At 43.3% G+C, this 24,537-nt stretch overlaps 1 pseudogene; it reads right to left on the bottom strand.

Moving 5' to 3' along the window:
• Positions 1–1,046: 1,046 nt before the first annotated feature.
• On the bottom strand, positions 1,047–1,165 carry LOC145393605 (5S ribosomal RNA; annotated as a pseudogene).
• Between the last annotated feature and the right edge of the window lie 23,372 nt (positions 1,166–24,537).

Here is a 24,537-nt window from a genome sequence, read left to right as displayed (position 1 = left end):
TTCCTTGTTGTACACTGTCAAGCACTTCACCTGTAATGCCGGAAATTTTATCCCACCGGTTGACACCAGTGTAACGACGGGTTTTGAGACCTTTCCCCGCTTGTTATTGTTCCATCTGTGTAATGGTAGGATTTATAATCTTACCGGTTGTTGGTACTGGTCAACTTACCCATTGATAATACAAATGGTACTCGACTTAGTCTCCCCTCCTTGGTTAATAGGAAATTCACTTCAGTAAAACAAAAGGGGGAGGGGGTTGGTGTTTTTACTTGGTATGGTAAAGGATAATTGTTTAAGATAGTTTTGGTAGCGTTTGTAGTTTTTGGCCGAGTCGAGATTAAGTCAATACCACGTGTGGTCGTCGTTCCCAAAGCGGAGGAATCTTGAATTGGAAGGGGAATGAGTTAGGCAGGAGAGGACATAATTCCCTTGATTGGGTATAACACAAATAAAAATGACATACTTTACTTTAATAATTTTATACTGGTTTTCAAAAGACATTTTTAATTACATGACCTTTAGTCATATGAAAAAAAAAGGGTGGTACATTAAAACCATGGTTTGAGTGATCATTCCTACAACATTGTCACCAGGCGAAACAATTTGGAACATTCAAGTGATTTCTGAGGTCATCGTACCTTACTTTTTATTGTCAGTTATTCTTGGGCTCGACAATAGCCTCAAGACAGGTACATTTTTACGAGCCTGGGTTGTCCTTTCTGGCTGGCATAGCCTCGAACCAATAAAAATAATTACTCGTGTTCTATTTCGTCCGTATAGTACTCTCTAATAATGCAATTCACTATAATTCCCAATCACTATCAATTCATAATTATTAACAATTCATAATCATCATTAATGCATAATCACCAAAAAAAAAATACATAATCACTCAGGCTTGTGTAGCCTCGAGGAACAACTCATTTTTTTTCATTCATTCATTGCCAGACGCCATGTATCCCACACGGGGTGGCCAAGGGCTTAGAGTTAATTGTTTTACAGGGAGGGGCACTAATCCTCCACCAACCCCACTTGACACGTAGGGATGCCAACAGCATCTGGTGTTCCCAGGGGGTCACCCATCCAAGTACTAACCAGACCCAACGTTGCTTAACTTCGCTGATCGGACGGGAAGCGGTGTACTCAACAACTCAAAATTGCATAATCACCAATAGTACATAATCACTCGGGCTTGCTTAGCCTCGGGGAACACTCAAAATCACATTATTGCTCACAACCACTAAGTTCCCTTTCCACGCTCCTAATTTTCTAACATATTAATATAAGAGAAAGAAAACGGTTAATGGATTTGAATTTCGCCTTTCCGTTACAAGATCACGACACTTTTCAAATGTCTATTCCTTATCTACAAAAAAAAGGAAGTTCACTTGATAGATCAATAATACCATTTCAACTACATTCAGTTTATAAAATAATTAATGGGTAGTGTACGTGTGTATGTGCGAGTCTATGGGCAATACCACGAGAAGGCCTCGTGCACACCCTGACGTCGCCAGTGTCTGGGAACTGAACCAACGTCCATTACACACGATGTGTGAGCAGCAAGTCTACGTTAAGTTTTTAGCAATATTACTTCATATGGTTCATGCCAAGTAAGGATTAAACAAGGAAAAATAGGGGGGAATAGGAGAAATGTGGACAGCTCACCTGAACCAACGTCCATTACACACGATGTGTGAGCAGCAAATGTGGCTTCCCGGGTACGCCAGAGATGCCACTGCTAGGTCAAATGAGGTGGTGTTTTTGAAATATGGTGGGTTTTAATTCTCTTCACAATTTATTTAGCAGTGTACACATGACGTTAGGACTTTTGATTGGATTGGGAAAAATTTGGGATTCAATCCTCACTTAATTTGAATACTGAATTTACCACTATCCCGCCTTCAATTTGGGGCAGCTTATGCCATCTAGTGACAGCTAAGGCAAGCGGGACTATTAAATCCTCACAAATGACATTATTTAGGCCTTTTTGACTATTAATCTTACATATTTGGGTTCTAGCAGCTTCATTAGTAAGCATACTAGGAAACAGAGAGATTTGTATACCCATCATTATTCTGTTTAAGGTTTAAACTTGGCGCCCAACAACGACGCACAACCACGAGAAAGACTGCTCGCATATGTTATTCATTACTCGACCAGACGGAGGAATTCCCATAGCTCAACATCCACAACTACATCACCCAATGCATAGATACAGAGATGCATACATATAAAAATAAAGTTAACCCTACATCAATCATTAACATATGAACTACTGCTTAGGATAGGATTTTATAGACTAGTATTCAGATTACACCCTATCTAACTTAGAAATTACAGTACCTCTAAACACATACATGAATACTAAATTTGTGGCATTACACACCCTCTAAACTTCCATCCTTATGCATCACACAACCCAAGTACTTAAACGCACTCACATTTTCCATTTCCTCCTCATCCAGCCTTACTGTACATCCACTGGCTTCACTTCTCTCGAAGACCGTAACTTTACTCTTCAATACATTCACCTTCAGATACCGTTTCTTACACACTCTCCCAGACTCATCCACCAAGCCTTGCAGCTCCCCTTCGTCTTCATTGAACAACACAGTATCATCTGCAAACAACAGAACTGGGAGTTTCCAAACACTGCCCTCTCTCACTAGGGTCACTCCAACATCCACTGCCCTATCTTGTATCTCTTTTATAACCCCATCCATATACAGATTGAACAACCATGGTGACATGACACATCCCTGTTTCAACCCAACCTTCAATAGAAAAATTCACTCAGTTCACTATCCACACCCATTACAGCCTTAGCACCGTCATACATACTCTTCACGGCATTCAACAACTTCCCATCTACTCCATATTCTTAATACTTTCCACAATCCTTGTCAATCCACCCTCTCACATGCCTTCTCCAAATACATTAAAGCCGCATACAATTTCTTTCCCTTCTCTAGAAACTTTTCCACTGCACATCTAAGAATGAATATCTGATATACACAACCTATTCCCTTCCAACCTCCCTGTTCTTCTCCAACTAATTCCTCTGCTATTTCCCTAACTCTGTCAATACGTATCCTACTATATACGTTTCCTATTACACTAAGAAGACAGATGCCCCTATGATTACCACATACTTCTTTTTCCCCTTTTCCTTTGTACAGGGGAATAATTATACCTGGCTTCCAATCCTACGGGACTTTATGTTCATCCCAGGCCAATCTGCACGTCTTCCACATCCATTCTACTGCTATCTCTCCCCCATACTTCAGCATTTCACCACACACTCCATCAATTCCTGGGGCTTTCCCCATTTCAACTTTCTTCATTGGTTCCACAGCTTCCATCCTACTGATTTCTTCCTCTCATCTCACATCCCTCCGTCTCCCCGCCATTCCCCAGTCACATACACTCACATAACTTTCATTCTCTATGTTCAACAATTCTTTAAAGTGTTCTCTCCATCTGCTCACTTTTTCTCTGTTTTCCACTAGTAATCTATCAATTTTATCATTCACTCCCCAGCTAACTTCTTTGACACCCTGTCTAACTCTCTTTATTTCTTTCCACAACATTTTTTTACAATCCCTCCACTTTACACTCAAATTCCTTCCAAATTCCTCATACACTCTCTTCTTACTCTCTCTTACTAATCTTTTCACCTCTCTCTTCCTCTCTACATATAGCTCTCTCTTCCATCTCTCACCTTCTTCCATGCCCCTGTTTCTCATCCACTCACATTATGCTCTCTTCTATTGTGCCACAGCCTCTCTCATCTCTTCATTCCACCATGCTGTTCCCTGCAACCCCTCTCGTCTTCTCTTCGTCCCACACACCACCTCACCTGCTGCACAGATTTCTTCTGTGAATATCTTGCACACACCTTTCACGTCCTCCATCTGCTCCAATCCACATTTACCTAATCGCTCCTTCACTTCCCTATTATATTCTTTCCTTTGCACTCTCCTTGTATGAACTACTTCCTCCTGTCCTTTCCTTCTTCTATTTCTCCATTTCATTTGGACCTTGTTTCTGGTGGTGGTCAGAAAGTCCACTCCCCCAGTCTCTATATACTCTTGCATCCATTACACACCTTCTCATCCTGTCATCCACACACATTCATTCAGTTCACCACCCACCCTTCTCATCACTCGCCACGTATACCTATGGATCATTTTGTGCATGAAGAGGGTATTGGCTATCACGAACCCCCTCCCGGCACAAAAGTCCACTAAAGCACTGCCGTTCTCGTCCATCTCTACAAGCACACCCCACTCATCAACAACTCCATCCACCTTCACATTTCCTACTTTTCCATTCATATTTCCAATCAAAAACACTTTCATACCTGCATAAGTAGTAAGGCCAGTATTATCGCTATACCAGAAAAAAGTGCAGAAAAGCATAAACAGAAGTACAAGTGTTTACCTTATAGTCAAGAATAATGCATGCAACCTGCGGAAAAATTAGTATGGAAAATGCATCACTACTAGTCTTCTCTCCAAGTGAGTATAACGTGAAAACTTTGTAGACAATTATTGGAAAATAAGTACTGTATTTCCCAGTGTATAGCGCACCTTGGCGCTTAACACGCACCCTAGTTTTCAAGAAAAAAAATGAAAAACAGGTCTAGGCCTAACCTAACAAGAACATGAGGTTGCAGGACTTCCACCTACCTTACCACGATGTTTAGTTGGATACTTAGTGTGCCACTCTTAATTAGTTTATTTCTTTACCAACAATAGCACTCTAATTTCAAATGTACCGGTACGTGTATCATTTCATGCTACATCTCTGGAGAATCAGAAATCCCAGAGAAAAAATATTAAACCACTCGAAACAAACAAAATTTGGCATTTGTTTTGGCCAGCAGGCACGCCAGCTACCAAACAGCAGTATTACCAAGGCTGGCGAAAATTCCATTGTAACTCTGACGTCATACTCCTCCATTCTCCTTACTTAAAAGCAAATTGCTACCTCTTTACGCATATTCATGTAACTTCATTATTTAAAATATTAAGTTTAGCAGCCAAATTCGTTTAGGAGATGAATTTACTAACTGATATGGGTGTAGCGGTGTAGCACTATAGTTTGCCATGTTTTTATTTATTTTTTTATGCGAGGAAGAAGGAACCAAAGGCCATGAGCCCGCAATAACAGTTCCCTCCAAGAGGAAAACAAAATACGAGAGAGCCAAATTCAAGATCCTTTCATTCTGAGATGCCTGGACACTGCGTTTGAAAGACTGGAGATATAGGCAGCAGGAAATACAGACAGAGGGAGACAGTTCCAGAGTTGACCTGTTGCATATATGAAGGACTGGGAGTAACGGTTAACTCTTGCATTAGAGAGTTGGACAGAAAAGGGATGAGAGTTTGCTGCTAGACGGGTGCTACACGCCCATCGTAGAGGTGGAGGAATGCATGCAGACAGTTCAGAGGAGCAGTGACCATTAAAGTAGAGATAGAAAAGAGATAAAGATGCAACAGTGAGGCGAAGAGACAGAGATTGAAGGGAGTCAGTAAGAGGAGGAAAGTAAATGAGACGAAAAGCCTTTGACTCCACCCTATTGAGAAAAGCTGTATGTGGGGAGCCTCCCCACACATGAGAGTTGTACTCCACACAGGGGCGGATAAAACCCCTGTATAGAGTCAACAATTGTGCAGGGGTAAAGAAAGAACAGAGTCGGCTTAGCACACCCAATCTCTTGGAAGCAGATTTTACAAGAGATGTAATATGATCTTTCCAAGATAAGTCCCGAGTAAATGAAACCCCAACCATATTCAAGGATGATGCAGGATTAAGCTGAATATTATTAAATATTAGTGGGTATACCTGTGGAAGATTTTGACGGGTTGATAGGTGTAAGAACTGAGTCTTAGATGCATTAAAAACAACAAGATTATTTTTACCCCAGTCAGAGATACGAGCCAAGTCAGACATTAGGTGTGCCATAGCCTCATCCATTGTTTGTTGAAGTAACTGCTGAGATGGGCGTTGCGGGAACCGAATGGAAAGGTGAAGGGTGGAGTCATCAGCGTATGAGTGGATAGGGTTAGATGTACATGTTAGAAGGTCATTGATGAATAAAAGGAAGAGAGTTGGTGATAGGACAGAGCCCTGAGGAACACCACTGTTGATAGATCTAGGAGAAGAACGATGGCCGTCTACAACAGCAGCTATAGAACGACCAGAAAGGAAGCTAGCGATGAAGGCACAGATAGAAGAATAGAAAGTGTAAGAGGGCAGTTTGGAAATTAAAGATTTATGCCAAACTCGATCGAAAGCCTTTGAGATGTCAAGTGCAATGGCAAAGCTTTCGCCAAAGTCCCAAAAGGAGGATGACCAGGAGTCTGAAAGGTAGGTGAGAAGATCGCCAGTGAAGCGTCCCTGACAGAACCCATACTGACGATCAGAAAGAAGGTTGTGATAGGAAAGATGCCTTAAAATTTTGATCAAAAAGAAGGTTGTGATAGGAAAGATGCCTTAAAATTTTGATCAGAAAGAAGGTTGTGATAGGAAAGATGCCTTAAAATTTTTCTATTGAGAATTGACTGGAAAACTTTTGAAATACAGGATGTTAAAGCAATTGGACGGTAGTTGGAGGGTTGGGAGTGGTCACCCTTCTTTGGGAGTGGCTGAATGAGAGCAAACTTCCAGCAAGAAGGAAAGGTACAAGTTGACAGACAAAGGCGAAAGAGTTTGCCTAGGCAGGGTGTAAGCACAGATGCACAGTTCTTGAGAACAACAGGAAGGACTCCATCAGGCCCATATGCCTTTTTAGTATTGAGGCCAGTGATGGCAGAAAGCTGAGCCTAGTGCTTTTGAAGTTTTCTCTTTGGCAACACTGTCTAAAATGCGGTATACTGCCACAGGGGGCGACCTGACACCCCCACAAGGAGCCCATAGAGGAGCAACGATAGCGCGCCAGGACTCGGTGCGACAACGCCATAAGTCCGCCAGGGCCACGCGCCCCTGACCCAGAGCTCGCCCACTGCCACCATAGCCCAAATACCAGACTACCTTCCGGGCAAGCCTTCCCCAACCAGAATCGGGGTGGAGCTGTTCCTCCAGCTCCTGCCAGCACCCCTGAGATGGCCTGTAGCCACTCAACCCTCCTGAAGGAGACGGTTTGTAGCCGCTCTGACGGGAAATAAGGAGATTGCCTGTAGCCGCTCTGAAGGTGCCTTTCTTGAGATGGTCTGTAGTCACTCAACCCTCCTGAAAGAGACGGCCTGCAGCCGCTCTGAGGGGAATCAGGAGACGGCCTGTAGCCGCTCCCGCCTTCGTCAGGAGATGGCCTGTAGTCACTCAGAAGGTGCTCTTCTTGAGACGGCCTGTAGCCACTCAACCCTCCTGAAAGAGACGGCCTGTAGCCACTCTGAGGGAAATCAGGAGACAGCCTGTAGTCACTCCCACCTTCATCAGGAGACGGCCTGTAGCCGCTCCCGCCTTCATCAGGAGATGGCCTGTAGCCACTCTGAAGGTGCCCTTCTCGAGACGGCCTGTAGCCACTCAACCCTCCTGAAGTAGACGGCCTGTAGCCACTCAACCCTCCTGAAGTAGACGGCCTGTAGCCGCTCTAAGGGGAATCAGGAGACGGCCTGTAGCTGCTCCCACCCTCGTCAGGAGATGGTCTGTAGCCACTCTGAAGATGCCCTTCTCAAGACGGCCAGTAGCTGCTTTGAGGGGAAACAGGAGATGGCCTGTAGCCGCTCCGAAGGTGCCCTTGGGTCTGCTGGTAGCTGCTCCCTCCCCCAGGCCATGGCCAGTCACCGGGCCTTGGTGACGGCCAGTAACCGCACCTCTAGAAGGCCACGGCCAGTAGCTGGGCCCTATGGCAGGAGACGGCCTGTAGCCGTTCCTCCGTCAGGAGCTGACACCTGTTCTCCAGTCCACGACACAGAGGAGATCCCGAGCCTAGAAGAGTACTGGAGAGGTCCCGTGATTTCCCCCCGCCTCTGCTCCCTGCAACTGGCTCTGGAAAAGACCCACCTGATGGACCTCGATGCAAGCCAGTACCGCAGCCCCTTCCAGACGGCGCCGCCAAGCACCGGGGACCACAGCCCTTGGAAACTCCAGACAGCCCCCAGGTCTCCTGGGTGGGAACTCCCCGCACCCCGACGCCGGAGATCTTCGTCCTCCATCAGGTGCCTGAGTGAGAAGTTCAGTTATTCGGCCCCAGCCCTGAGGGCCGTACTCCCACCCCCCCAGCCCCAAGAGTGCGGGGCCCTTCGCCACCTGCAACCCCAGACGAGAGAGGATGCCCCTGCGCGTGATCCCGTGGTCTCTGGATGTAGAGACCCCTGGCAGAACCCAGCCCCGTCAGTAGTAAGGCTCTGACACCTCCGCCGCCCTTTTACCTGGCTGCCATGACGCCCAGATCCGACAGTGGTAGTACAGTGTCCGTGACCCAGTAACACAGAGGCAGAGCAGTGAACTAAATAACTAACGGAAGTCAGTGATAATACCAAAGTGGTGGAGTGAGTGACAGTGACAGTGCAACTGCGAATACGGCCACCCAGTGAGAGAAGGGTCTATCATAATGAATACACTACCACCATATAATACCTCCTAATACTAAAACCGTATCCAGACCCCAGTGCCACGCAAACACCTGCAGGAAACAATATCAGCGACTTCATGAATATATAAAACCCAGACTTCCTACAACTAATAATAAGTAAACCTCTGCCCCAAGTTCTATTCATTTTGATCCGAGCAGTATCATGCATGATACTGATAACCCATATCTAGACATAAGTTATAATTGTCCAGTGTATCTGTATCAGTGACATCTACTCGTTCCCCTGTCCAACTTAGTATATAATACACGTGTAAGGTTGTTGCCTTGAGTTTTTGTCCTACCTCTCGCCTATTTGTCTAAGCTCCATTCTAGAAAGAGAGCCCTGCTACACACTAGGCGTTTACGGGACGGGAAGCTGGCCCTTAAAACACCTACCATTACACTGTCCATTAGAGTTGGCAATAAACAATACAGTCGGTCACGTGAAAAGCAGCATTGATGCCCTTAAAGTACTTTGACAAAGATTGGAGAATTGTTCACTGTATGACAACATAATAGTACAGGCCTAGTATAAACACAGCCATGAGACTGTGAGGGATAAAAAATAATACACAATAAGCTTTAATCAGTTTCAGGAAAACACAGACACTTCTGGGTTTGACTGTGGCCCATTCCTTCCCTATTAAAACTGGTAACTTCGTTGAATATCACGCAGGACATACTTTGAGGGCATTTTTTTTTTTTTTGTAAAAAATGTGATAATACACCAGGAAATACAGTAAATATGTATTTTTCACCTTTTATTGTATCTGCGTCAGTTCTCCCTCACACTTACAGGGCATATGTCTCTCTGTTACAGCTGGAAAACCAATGATGAGCCACACATATAGGGTGATGAGTCATACCTATGATGGTGGGTATGGAAAGTTGAGGAAATGAGTGAGAAAAAGAGCGTTTTGCAAGGAAGTCTGGCCATTGTTACAAGCGCACCACTCTGACAGCCCAGTCAGTCTGCCAAAGCTAGCCAGGTGCTTGGCTTCCACAGCTGAAGTTGGAGCCGAGGGCTGCTGCACAGACACAACTGAGTTCACGGCAAGAAACTACCTCTCTTCTCCTCGTCCCTACTCATTAACGGGACAACCTGCAGACCTGGGGATGGTTTCATTTGCAAGACGAAGAGTTGGTAATATGGTTTTTAATTTGTATCCCTGACTACTATACTTTTCCTGATATGAAGGCTTGAAAACTGGCTATTTTCTGGAAAATGCCTGTACCGAGAATGCGTCGGCCTCATAACAGTGCCGGCGTGAAGGCATTAATAATCTGAACGCAGTATTTAAGAAATTTATCTCAAACTCTAAAATTAGTAACACCAAAATAGAAACTTTTTTTTTTAATATGTATAATAATACATTAATTTTTATACTGCATGGTATAGAAAAGTGTCATACACCACCCATTGATGTCCTGAATACTCATGCCAGCAAAAAAATATATATAATGAATAGGTGTATTAAACAAAATTTTTCAAAAGACTAAATCCAATTATTATAAACCTTTATTAAATGATTAGTTGAAATGAGTGAGAAAATGACCAAGGTAGGCTGGCCAGTGTTACAAATGCACCACTCTGACAGCCCAGTCAGTGCTACCAACGCTAGCCTGGCGTTTGGCTTCCACAGCTGAAGTCAGAGCTCAGAGCTGCCACGCGGACACAGCCAAGTTCATGGCAAGAAACTACCTCTCTTCTTCTCATCCCTACTCATCAACAGGACAACCAGCAGACTTGGGGATGGTTTCATTCACAAGGCAAAGAATTGTTGAGTAATACGGTATTTAATTTGTACCCCTAACTGCTATACTTTTCCACATATGAAGGTTTGAAAACTGGCTATTTTCAGGAAAATGCCTGTACTGAAAATGCCTCAAATGGATGGAATATCTCAAATTTGTTGTATGCTGATGATGCAGTACTACTTGCAAATACCAGACAAGAACTTGGTAGGCTAGTGCAGAGTTTTGCTGATGTCTGTGAGCATCATGCCTTGAGAGTAAATGTAGAAAAGAGTAAAGTGATGGTTATTGAGAGAGGTGACTCCCAGTGTGATGTTAGTGAATGAAGAGAGACTGGAATTGGTGAGAGAGTTCAAATACCTGAGTACAGTGGTAGAAAAGTGAGGAAAATGTGCAAAAGAAGTGGAAAGTAAAGTGACACAAGGAAGAAAAGTAGCTGGTGCAATGAAGGCCTTAATAAGAAACAGAGGCTTGAGTGTTGCAGCTGCACAAGGCTTACTTGAAGGGATGTTAGTGCCAACTGTAACATATGGATGTGAGACTATGGTGTGGCATGAAAATGCAGTCAGGAGTAAAAGCAGTGGAAATGGGACTGCTGAGTAATGTATGTGGAGTACAGAGGGTGGATAGGATACGAAATTATGTGATTCGTGAAAGATGTGAAGTGAGGAAGTCTGTGGACACCAGAATCGAAGAGAGTATACTGAGATGGCATGGTCATGTTGACAGAATGGATAACAATAGAGTGGTGAAAAAGGTATATCTGAGTGAATTTGAAGGAGGGAGGAGGCGAGATAGGCTAAGGAGAGGGTGAAGAAATATGGTGGATAAGTATGTGAGGAACAGAGGTTTGGAAGTCGGTGAGGCTAGGGAACTGACAAGAGATCGAGCTGGCTGGATGAATGTTGTGAGGAGAAGTACATGATCAGGGATTTGGAGTAAATTTTTACAAGTGGACAATACACCCCCCAGGTAGTGCAATATATTTTTCTGCCAGTTTTTGATGCGATTCGAATGTTTCCGACCTTCATTTTTGTCGGAAATGCCTCATTTTCCCTCTTTTCCAATCATGAACTTTGATTGGACAAGGTGAAATCAAGCATTTTCCAAAAAAAAAAAAAAGATGAAGTAAAAAACAACTGAACTCACATCAAAAACCACCAGAAAAATATAGTGCACCATCCGTTAACGTAACCGAACAGACCAAACCAAACGATACAGATTTAACGTAACCTCACCGAACACAATAAAACTAACCAAACCTACCCCAACATACCTAACCTATCCTAGGGGAATACGTTAACGTAACCTCATCAAACACACTAAACCTAACCCAACATACCTAATCTATCTGAGGGGAATGCTTACCCTAGATATACGATTGTCCAGGACGATGGTCATCTGGCAATAACGTCGTGGTTCCAGAACCTTTGAATCCAGTGGTTTATGAACAATATAATTTGCCGAGCCAGGTGTGTGTTGTCCAAAAAAGTTCCTTTGAAGTCAGAAACACAAAAACCACACTGTACCCATTTCTAGGTTTTTACTTTTTGTACCAACCACAGTACCACTGATGTCTGTCCTTTCTAAATTTACACGGTTCCTGACAGTCTGGGCAATAAACTTCCGAAGGTAGCACAGGGTCTTCTAAGAAACTTAATACCCTCCTCAGATTCCGAGTGGAAACGATTAATCACTCGTAAATAATCAATATCACACCCGGAACACACAGCATGTCTTTCTTCTTCAGAGGCCATACCGAGAAGGATTTTAATTTTTCCATCCACAAGGAATCAAAGACCGCAGTTCAAATTCATTGGTAGAATACCATCACGTGACCTAAAGCAGGCCTATGAGTGGGTGATACAGACCTACGAGACTCACTGCAGTCGAATGGATGAGAAACACACGTACGAACGCACACAATTTTTACCCGAAGTGGCTGAGTGAAGATCCAAGGTAGGTTTTTTTTGGAATTTTAAATTAATTCATTGTCTCTGAAAATATCAATTTCCGAATGGGGTTATGGGGTTCATTATGATCCTTAGGGACTATACTATACGGCAAAGGTGCTAAAATTCCTAAACTGCGTATTGTCCGCTTGTAGAATAATACCGGAATGGGCACCCCTTTTTAATGTGCGAGCATCCGGATTGACTCTATCGGATACGTTTATGTGAAGCTACAGAATGTGGTGAATGTTCTTGGCGTACAATAAAAGCTAGGATTCCAGGGGCTTGAATGATGAGTGAATGGAAGCGTGGCCTATTGGACTGGGCATATTTGGGCTGTCTGGATATTGCTACTCCTCACCCTGTCTTAGGGTGGGAAAGGAGGTCCAGATGATGATGATGATGATGAAACGATGTACACCCATACCCTAATTTCTGCAGTGTTGTGTTCCATTGGGAGTTTTCAGTCAGTGCGAGCATGTCAGATACTAAAGCAGTTTCCCCCATAAGATACTGAAGAAAAGCCAGAGATGCATTCCAGGTCCAAACCCAAAATGTAGCACCAGTCAAGCAGGGCAGTACTTCCAAGGTGGATGGAAAGCTGATGACAGGGAGAGCTGGAGCTCCCTTTTCATCAGCCCTCGAGACTGATTCCTGACCATCTCCCTTTGCTGAACTTTTTCAGTGTTTCATTAACACAGAGAGTAGGCCAGCATGCTCTCCAGTACAAGTTTATCTAACTGTCAACACCAATCTACTTTCACAGTACATACTACACTTCCTTTTCAAAATTTAAAAAAAAAGTTAATAATAACCAGGCCTCGGAGTCCCTGGGGGGGGGGACCGTACATGTTCCCATCTGCCACTCTTTTGGTGACAACTCAGCGAGGTGCCTGGAACCACTGTCTGACTCGCTTCTTCTTAATTTCTGCAGCATTCGCGGCCTTTACTCTAACTTTTTCTCTGTCGAACACCACCTCTCCTCCTCTAAACCTCACCTTCTCTTCCTGACAGAGACTCAGCTGTCTGAGGCAACTGACAGCAAACCCTTTTCTGTTTCCTCCTACTTTCTCTATACTCATTTCAAAACCAAAGGTGGCTCTTGTGTATATGTACGCAACGATTTATCTTCCTCTCATGTTCATGAACTTGATTCTTCTAAATTCTCTACTCTCTGGCTTCGGCTTTCCTGTCATTCTCTGACTAAATATATCTGTGCTGTTTACTTATCTCCAAATTCTACTGACTATGAAAAATTCTATGACTATCTTCTATGATGGTATACATTCTATCCATTTCTCCTTCCTCTGAAATCTCCATTCTAGGAGATTTCAATGTTCATCACCACCTTTGGCTCTCCTCACCTTTCACTGATCCACCTGGTGAACAAACCTACATCTTCTCTATCCTTAAGATCTAGAGCAGCTTGTACAACACCTTACCCTTATCCCTGACTGCCTTGGAGAGAGCTCCAATATACTTGACCTCTTCCTTACAACTAATCCTTCTGCTTACACTGTTAATCTTTCTTCTCCGTTGGCTCCTCTGATCACAACCTTATTACCTTGACCTAGCCTATCGCTCCGATACAGCCTGTGGACCCCCCAAAGAAACGTTGGTCGTGGCACTTTGGAGCTGCAGATTGGGAGGCCCCCAGGCAGTACTTCTTTGATTTTCCCTGGAATGATTATTGCTTCCATGGCCGGGAGCCATCTGAGTGTGTTTTGCGCATTAGGGAGGTTATTCTCTCGGGCATGGAAGCATACATTCCCTTCTTATATCCTTTGACTAATGCAAGAAAGCCTTTGTTTAATCATGCTTCTTCTAATGTCTGCAACAAGGAGAGGGCCTAGAAAAGGTACCAGAGTCAACCCACTCCTGAATCACATCTTGTTTATGTGTCTGCCTGGAATCATGTCAAGTCTGTTCTTCGCTCTGCTAAAAATAATTTCATCCGTACTAAATGCTCTCATCTCTCCAACTCGAATTCTTCTCGCTTCTTCTGGCACCTAACCTTTCTAACAACTTTACCGCATCATCTTTCCCTCCTCTTCTCTATTCTGATGGCTCTGTAGCTATTTCTTCTACTAATAAAGCAGATCTCTTCACTCAGACTTTGTCCTCCATTTCCGCCTAAGAGGATTCCAGTGCTGTTCCTCCATCATATCTCCCCTCAGACTTCCTCATGGCTGTCATTAAAATTTCTTCAGCTGACGTATTTTCTGCCATCACTGGCATTAATACTAACAAGGCATATGGGCCTGATCGAGTCCCTGCTGTTGCCCTCAAGAACTGTGCTTCCGTGCCTACACCCTGCCTAGGTAAACTCTTTCGCCTTTGTCTTTCATCTTGTACCTTTCCTTCTTGCTGAAAGTTTGCTCTCATTCAGCTAGTCCCAAAGAAGGGTGACCATTCCAAACCCTCTAACTATCGTCCAAATGCTTACACATCCTGTCTCAAAAGTTTTCGAGTCAATTCTTAACAAAAAAAAATGTTAAAGCATTTTTTCTATCACAACCTCCTTTCTGATCGTCAGTATGGCTTCTGTCAGGGATGCTCCACTGGTGATCTTCTCACCTACCTTTCAGACTCCTGGTCAGGACCTGGAGCGGTGGCGTCTTCATCGTGGGTCTACCCCCCAGAGGCTGTCGAAGAGAAGAGGAGGACAGCATGGGGGCCAAACCACCGCAAACCCCTCCGGCCCATCACGGGGCTCGAGCACCTGGAAGTGGCTTCGGTCGCCCGGGCAAGTACCACATCTCCCAACATAACACACACAACAACACCGTTTTTCTACACCGAGAAATGACTCCCCAGCTGTCATTTCTCGACGACTTCTAGCCGGGGACATTGAGAGCAATCCAGGACCCACCAACAAATACATATGTCCAACATGCTCAAAACCTATCACGTCGAGCCGACAGACAGAGGGTTCAGTTCAGTGCAATTCCTGCAAGAACTGGACCCATTACACCTGCACAACACTTGCATCCACAAAACATTACACAAACACCTGGACCTGCTCCTTATGCTCCTTGCCCCCACCAACCAACCCCCCTTCCAATCCTACTCCTACTTCCTTCACACCTCCACAGCCAAACCCACCGACCCTTCCCCCACCATCCAGTCCCTCAACTCCTCCCATTCCAACCCATCCTAATCCACCTCAACCCTTACCTCCATCACAACCTCTTCCTATCCCTTCCCCTCCACCCACACCACCTCCCCCCCGTGCTGCAGCAGCCAACACACATCGCACACACAATATAAACATCCTTCAGTTAAACATAGATGGCATAAACACTAAAAAACATGAACTCACACAATTCATCAAACAACAGAACATACACATTGCCATCTTACAAGAAACAAAACTACACAGAGCACAGAAAACACCAACATTTCATAACTTCACCACCATTCGACAAGACCGGGCCGACGGCGGTGCCGGTGGACTCATCACCCTGATACACAAATCCATCAACTTTGCAGATACCAGTGCACAGACAAAGTCACTTCTTCCCCCACATGACACCACAACAGAAATACAATCAATTAAAATACACACTGGTAACAAAACACACATAAAAATCGCTAACACATACATTCCCCCTAAATCGTCATCCACAGTACCGCACAATACTCTCCACAGATACACCACATCACTAACATACTCAACATCATCCTGGGTGGTGATTTCAACGCCAAGTCGTCGGCCTGGCATGTCAACAACCCTGACACAGACAGAGGGCTGGTACGACAATCCCAGACAGATCATCTTTTCATACTAAACAGTCTAGACCAACATACCCATATCCCACACCAAGCCCTCTTCCTCCCATCACCTCCAGACATCATCTTCTGCTCCCCAAACCTCGCCCCCACTACATCATGGAGAGTGGTCAAAACCCTAGGTTCTGATCACCTCCCAATCATCATCACTACCAAAACCAGAATCACCCCAGCTGGCGACAAAACACACATACACTAAAGAAAGCCAACTGGGAGGCCTTTGTAACTGAAACAGAACAACATCTCGAAACGCTAAACAGTACACCCATCACAGACATCAACACCGCTGTGCACACTTTCAATACAATTATACAAAATGCAGACAAAAGACACATCCCTAGAGGCAACAGAAAGAGACACAACCCCAAATTCACACCAAAAATTCAAGGCCTCATCAGACAACGGGACACACTGCGACACTCCCCAACACCCCATACACAAGACACCATACAAGAAATACAAGAACTCAACACTCTGATAAACAATAAAATATCAGAACAGCAAACACTAAACTGGAAAAATTACCTCCAAACACTTGACCACGAAACAAACATCAGTAAACTCTACAAAACACTAAACAGCATCACACTTTCCAACAGCAACACCACACAATCACATGCTACCATCACAACAACAGACACCATACCCTCAAACAAACAACAAGCAAACACTCTCATCAATCACTTTTCACAAGTCAGCCATCTAAACCCCCATCCCGAAGACTGACGTATCATCCGACGTAAGAGACAGTTCCCCACAGACCCAGACTACGCACCTTTCACTTACAACCAGACGAAGCACATCATTAACAACCTCAAGCACTCATCTGCCTGTGGACCAGACAACATAAGCAACATTCACCTTAAACACCTAGGACCACAAGGCATACAAGCACTCACCAACATATCAAACTACAGCTACTCACACAACATAATACCCAACATCTGGAAGCATGGCAATATCATCACTATCCCTAAACCCAAAAAAGACCCCACGTTACCCTCCTCACATCGCCCCATCACACTCCTCTGCACCCCCTCTAAAGTCACTGAACGACTGGTACTATAACTAGTCACACCTCACATTCCCCTAACCCAGTCACAACATGGTTTTAGGCTACTACACTCCACAAACACCCTTCTTACAGACCTTACATAGAGAGTTTTCGATGGCATGAATTCAGCTAGGCCACCAAACAGAACACTCCTAATCACACTAGACATTAGCAAAGCTTTTGATGCCATCCCCCGCTACAACCTCACAAACAAAATACTCAACACAAACATGCACAATAACACACACAGACACACACACACACACACACACACACAAAAAAGGGAGAAATGGAGTTCCCCCGAGCTAAGCACTGTATTGGACTATATAGCCCCGCTAGGGTTACAGGAGGGAGCTACCCCTCCCGGCACGGCAGCCCGGGCGAGGCTCGAACTTGCAATCCCCCGATCACAAGTCCAGCGCGCTACCACTGTGCTACCGCGCCCCCCAAATAACACAAAAAGATGGTGGCAAACTACTTAGCAGGCAGATGTGCACATGTAACATTTGCCGGTCGATCTTCTAACATCAGAAACTTCACAAACTGCGTCCCCCAAGGATCTGTTTTGTCCCCTACACTCTTTAACCTATACATGCACGACATACCCACACCCCACACACCACAGATACACATAGCTTCCTATGCAGATTATGTAACACTGACACGCACGCACCAAAACGCAAACACAGCTGCACACATCATTCAACCTTACCTCAACACACTACACGAATGGTTCACCACAAACAGGCTCAAAATAGCCCCAGCCAAATCTACAGTGACTCTTCTCACAAACTGGACAGCAGAACACAGTCACATCCCACACCTTACCATAAACAACACTCCTACCACATACATACACACCCAAAATCCTTGGTGTAACATACAATACATCAATGTCATTTAAACAACACATCACAAACATTAAAAATAAAATAACACCAAGACTCAATGCCTTGAGGTCACTTGCCCATACAACATTCGGACACAACAAAGAAACCACCACCACAGTATATAAACAATACATACGTTCAGTGATGAATTATGCAAGCCCTGTCTGGGCTTCTAACCTCACCAAAATACACTACAACACTCTACAGACCATACAGAGCAAGGCCCTAAAAATAATCACAGGCTGCACAGCTACTACACCCACAGACCACCTACATCAAGAAACCAAAGTCCTCAAAGTCAAGGATCACCTAGACATGAGAGGCACCCAGTTTCTTGCTGCAGCCTCCACAAACCCACAACATCCACTACAGTACATGGCAGCACATCCACCCACACCAAGGAACATCAAAACAACACCCAGCACACGATACCATACACAAATACTGTCATCTCTCCCCCCTCGCCCACCTCAGACCAGCTTCCAGAAGCATATCCACACTCAAATCACATGCCGCTCCATTCAGTCACTTAAAGACAACACACAGCTGCATGCACGGCCTCCTGATATCCACCCTTCTGAATCCTATCTTTCTCGTGAGGACAGGGTCCACCTGGCCAGGCTGAGATGTGGGCACCATCCAGCCCTCTTAAGATACCAGAAGAGGCTGGATGACTCCGTCACTGATGCCTGTCCAGGATGCAACACAGCACCCCATACCATTAAGCACATTATGGAAGACTGCATTGCACACAGTCACCTACGCCAACAACACAACATACACTCCTTGAGAGCGCTGTGGGAAAGCCCGGTCTCGGCCATGGCCTTCCTAAGGGACTCGGGGCTGTTAGGCCTGACTGTCTAGGGAACAACTACTACTACTGCTCCTGGTCATCCTCCTTTTGGGACTTTGACGAAAGCTTTGCCACTGCACTTGACATCTCAAAGGCTTTCGATCGAGTCGGGCAAAAATCTTTAATTTCCAGACTGCCCTTTTACGGTTTCTATCCTTCTATCTGTGCCTTTATCTATAGCATCCTTTCCCGTCGTTCTATAGCCGCTGTTGTAGACGGCCATCGTTCTTCTCCTAGATCTATCGATCTATCAACAGTGGTGTTCCTCAGGGATCTGTCCTATCACCAACTCTCTTCCTCTTATTCATCAATGACCTAAGCTGTACATCTAACCCTATCCACTCTCATACGCTGATTATTCCCCCCTTCACCTTTCCATTCGGTTCTCACAACGTCCATCTCAGCAGTTACTTCAAAAAACAAGGGATGAGGCTATGGCATACCTAATGTCTGACTTGGCTCGTATCTCTGACTGGGGTAAAAATAATCTTGTTGTTTTTAATGCATCAAAAACTCAGTTTTTACACCTATCAACTCGACACAATCTTCCACAGGAGTACCCACTAATGTTTAATAATATCCAGCTCAATCCTGCATCATCCTTGAACATGCTTGGGGTTTCATTCAGTCGGGACTTATCTTGGGAAGCTCATGTTACATCTCTTGTAAAATCTGCTTCCAAGGGATTGGGTGTGCTAAGCTGACTCCGTACTTTCTTCATCCCTGCACAGTTGTTGACTTTATACATGGGTTTTATTCGCACCTGTGTGGAGTACAACTATTATTTGTGGGGAGGATCTCCACATACAACTCCTCTCGATAGGGTGGAGTCAGAGGCTTTTCATCTCATTAACTCTCCTCCTCTTACTGGCTCCCTTCAACTTCTCTCTTTGCCACACTGTTGCATATTTATCTCTTTTCTATCGCTACTTCAATGGTCACTGCTCCTCTGAACTGTCTGCTTGCATCCCTCCACCTCTACAACAGGTGCATAGCACCCGTCTATAGCAACAAACTGTCATCCCTTTTCTGTCCAACTCTCTAATGCAGGAGTTAACTGTTACTCCCAGTCCTTCATTTAGGCAACAGGTCAACTCTGGAACTGTCTCTTTCTGTCTGTATTTCCTACTTCCTGTGATCTCCAGTCTTTACAATGCAGTGTGTTCAGGCATCTCAATATGAACGGATCTTGAATTTAGCTCTCTTTTGTATTTTTTTTTTTTCTTGGAGGGAACGGTTTGCGGTCTCCTGGCTTTTGGTTCCTTCTTTCTTATATGAAAAAAAAATCAGTAGAAACTGACAGAGAAACACCATAGGTACTGTTATGATCCTCATGAACAATACTGTTGCTAAAAAATGAGACTCAAACATCACATGCAGCAAGGTAAGGTGGGTGGGATTTGTTGTGTGAGCTGCTTCAGGGCAACTGACAGGCAAGCAGCTGCTAGCGCACCAAGCGGGGGTGGGGGAGGGCAGGGGAACGTGGAAGGAGACAAGCAGGGGTTGGGGAGGGTAGGGGGACTGGAGAGAGACAAACAGGAGTTGGCGAGGGAGTGAAGTGGAGATGGGGAGGGCGGGTGGATGTGGAGGGAAACAAGCAGGGGTGGAGGAGGGTGGAAGGATCGGGAGGGAGACAAGCAGGGATTGGGAAGGGCAAGGGGATGGGGAGGAAGACAAGAAAGCCAAACTGCCCTACTACTCCCCCCCCCCCCCGTCTCAAATCACTAACTCTCACTGACTCACTTTCTCACCCGCACTTACTGACTCTCGCTCATTCCCACTGACTCACTCTCTCACGCACACTTACTGACTCGCTCACTCTCACTGACTCTCTAACGCGCTCACTGATTCACATTCACTCACTTTCTCACTCACCCACTCCCCCCTCCCCTCTCTCTCTCTCTCTCACACACACACACACACACACACACACACACACAGACAATTAGACAAGCAAGCAGTCTTATGGACCAGAGCAGTGATATTGAGGAGAAGATAACACAGGTGAATGAAGCTGTGCAAAGCTACAAAAATGATGTAGAAACCACGTATGCTGAAATAGTGAAAGTAAAGAAAGACTTAGAAACAAGGGTGGAGGAAAAAAGCATTAAAAAGGAAGTGAAAAGAATAATCCAAAACAATCCAAATTTAGTCAGAGATTCAGTAGAAATAAATAAATCAATAGTAATCACTGGTATAGAAGAGGAAGAAATTAAAAACAAGATCACTAGAGACAAAAAGGAGATGGCAAATGTAATGAGCTTACTGAAAGAAGTATCAGAGGAAATCTGTAGTAAAGACATAGAGGAACACAAAAGGTTAGGGAAATACGAGAAAAGCAAGACAAGACCTCTAAAGGTGACTTTCCACAGTGTAAACACTGTGGAAGAGATACTAAAAAATGCAAAGAATCTTATGGAAAAAAAAAAGAGTTCAAAAATGTATGGATAAAAAGATGCCTAACACAAGAGGAACTGGAATTACTGAAAGAGAAAAGGGAGGAAGCAAAAACAAAAAATGAGGGAAGATCAGAAGAGGAGAAGAAATTTTTTTACAAAGTAATAGGATTGCAGGTACGAAAGTGGTACACAAACAGGATGGAAGAAAAAGGAGGAAGTTAGTAGAACCATGTCATGGCAAGTATATAAACAAGATGATAAAGTTGATGTACTCAAATGTGGATGGAATGGTATCTAAATTACTAGAGATGAATGATTATGTCAGAGAAAATGAACCACAAATAATATGCCTAACTGAGACAAAATTAACACCAAGGATATCCAATGACATACTAAACTTAGAGGAATACAATATATGGAGAAGAGACAGAAATTTAAAAAAGGGAGGAGGAATTATAATATTAACTAAGAAAAATCTAAAAGTAAAGGAAATAAACCTAGATATACCATCACAAGTAGAACTGATTGCAGCAGAGATCGACACATCTGAAGGTAAAGTAATTGTTGCCAATTTGTACATGCCACCCAGATCAAACACATGGGCAAGAGACAAATATGAGGACCTGGCAGAGAGTACAATTCAGAGTATAAGATCCTTGCTACATAAAATGGAAGAGAAATCGGAAAGAATTATACTAACTGGGGACTTCAATACAAATATAAATTGGAATACTCTAGATATAAATAGCCAAGAAAGCTGTTGGGACCAAAAGCTCCTGGATCTCGTACAAGAGTTTTTCTTAACGCAACATGTGAGGGAAACCACTAGAAAAAGAGGACTTGATGTACCTTCAGTGCTAGGCAAGAAAATGACATTGACAGTTTAATATATCACCCTCCACTCGGCAAAAGCGATCATGCAGTACTAAATTATAACTTCAGGATAGCATATGACATAGTAAACAGCAATGACAGTTACAAAAAGAGCCTAAACTATAAAAAGGGAAATTATCAAGACCTAAAGAAGTATTTCTTAGAAGTTGATTGGGAAAATAAGCTTAGAGGACAAGATTTAATGCTATATATAAAAAATTTTGTGAATTTTATGAAATAGGAGTCCAGAAGTACATCCCACAGCACAAAGAAGCAGATAAGAAAATACAGAAATGGTTCAATACAGAATGTAAAAAATCAAAAGAAAGAAGAGATTTGTTGTGGAATAGATACAGAAGACACAATAGTGAAAGGGCGTATAATAATTACAAACAGGCAAGAAACGACTATACAAGAATAAGGAGGGAAGCCCAAAAACAGATTGAGGAGGATATAATAAATAAAAGTAGTGATCAACCAAAGCTGTTTTACAGCTATATCAGAAGCAAAACCAAAGTAAAAGATATAATACAATCCATTACGGACGAGGGAATCACTTATACACAAGAGAAAGATATTTGTGAAGCACTAAATAAGAATTTCCAATTAGTTTTTACAAAAGAAAAAATTTTTGAGAGGGACTATGTGGAACATGCATGTCCACACATACTACCAGATATACAAATAGCAGAAAAAGTAATACAGGAGGAGTTAAGTAGATTAGACAGAGGAAAAGCAAGTGGTCCTGATGAAATTTCATGTTGGGTGTTACAAGAATGTGCAAAGGAGTTAAGTAAACCATTATTTTTAATTTTCAAGAAATCCTTGAGTCAAGGTAAACTACCTGATATTTGGAAAAAAGCAAATATAGTCCCCTTATTCAAGAAAGGAAATAGACAAAATCCTCTCAACTACCGACCAGTATCACTGACCAGTGTTGTAAGCAAAGTATTAGAAAAACTTATAAGAAAAGCTTGGGCAAATCATCTAGAAGAACACAGTATGATAACAGAAAGACAGTTTGGTTTCAGAAAAGGAAAATCATGTGTTACTAATCTGTTGAGCTACTATGACAGAGTAACAAACACAATACAGGAAAGGGAAGGATGGGTGGACAGTATCTATTTAGATTTCAAGAAAGCTTTTGACACAGTACCACACCAAAGACTTTTATGGAAGCTGTACCATCAAGGAGGAATTCGAGGCAAACTGTTTTGTTGGATGCAAGACTTTCTCATAAAAAGAGAAATGAGGACAGTACTAAGAGGCAACTACTCATCATGGAAAGAAGTGACTAGTGGAGTACCACAAGGTTCGGTGCTGGCACCAATCATGTTTTTAGTGTACATAAATGATATAAACAGTAACACTGGAAATGAGAGCTATCTGAATATGTTTGCAGATGATGCAAAAATACAAAGGAGAATTACTAGCACAGACTCTTGTAGGGAGCTACAAGAAGAATTAAATAAACTTCATGAATGGAGTAGTACATGGCAAATGGAATTCAATGTGGACAAGTGTCATGTAATCAAGTTTGGTAAAAGTGGAAAAAGACCTGATTGGGATTATGAGTTAGGAAATAAAATCCTATACACATCAGAAAGAGAGAAAGACCTAGGAGTGATTATCAATAACAGACTATCTCTGGCTGACCACATCAGCGAGAAGGTACGGAACATGTATACACTGCTTGCAAATATGAGAATAGCATTCACATACATAAATGAAGACATGCTAAGAAGGATAATAACATCATTCATTAGACCAACCCTGGAATATGCATCAATAGTCTGGAGTCCTCATCTCAAAAAGCATATAGACAAGATTGAAAAAGTTCAAAGGGCCGCTACAAGATGGATACCAAGCTTAAGGGACCTAAGCTACGAAGAAAGACTAAATAAACTGAATTTACCAACACTACAGGAGAGAAGTAAAAGAGGTGACATGATATTGCTATATAAGTGCATATCAGGAAAGGAGAAAATAGACATAAATGATTACTTAACATATGGAGAAGCATCAGCAAGAGGACACTGCAAAAAACTGCATAAGAAGAGAGGTGATAAAGACGTAAGGAAATTCAGTTTCCCAAACAGAGCAACTGATCAATGGAATGCACTACTGAATGAAATAGTGTGTGCCAAAACAATTCACAAATTTAAGGATATGTACGATAAATATGGTTTAAGACACGGGACAGTACGAGCTTGACTCATTCCTGTAAAGATACAATTAGGTAAGAACACATGAATGATTATGTCAGAGAAAATGAACAACATATAATATGCTTAACTGAAACAAAATTAACACCAAGGATATCGAATGACATCCTAAACTTAGAGGAATATAATATATGGAGAAGAGATAGGAACTTAAAAAAAG

The sequence above is a fragment of the Coenobita brevimanus genome, chromosome 24, assembly GCF_032717465.1.
Source record: "Coenobita brevimanus isolate Jiangsu-jjx chromosome 24, ASM3271746v2, whole genome shotgun sequence".
NCBI classification, from domain to species: Eukaryota; Metazoa; Arthropoda; class Malacostraca; order Decapoda; family Coenobitidae; genus Coenobita; species Coenobita brevimanus.
The sequence above is the reverse complement of the archived record's forward strand: the minus strand, read 5'-3'. Positions and strand labels throughout refer to the sequence as shown.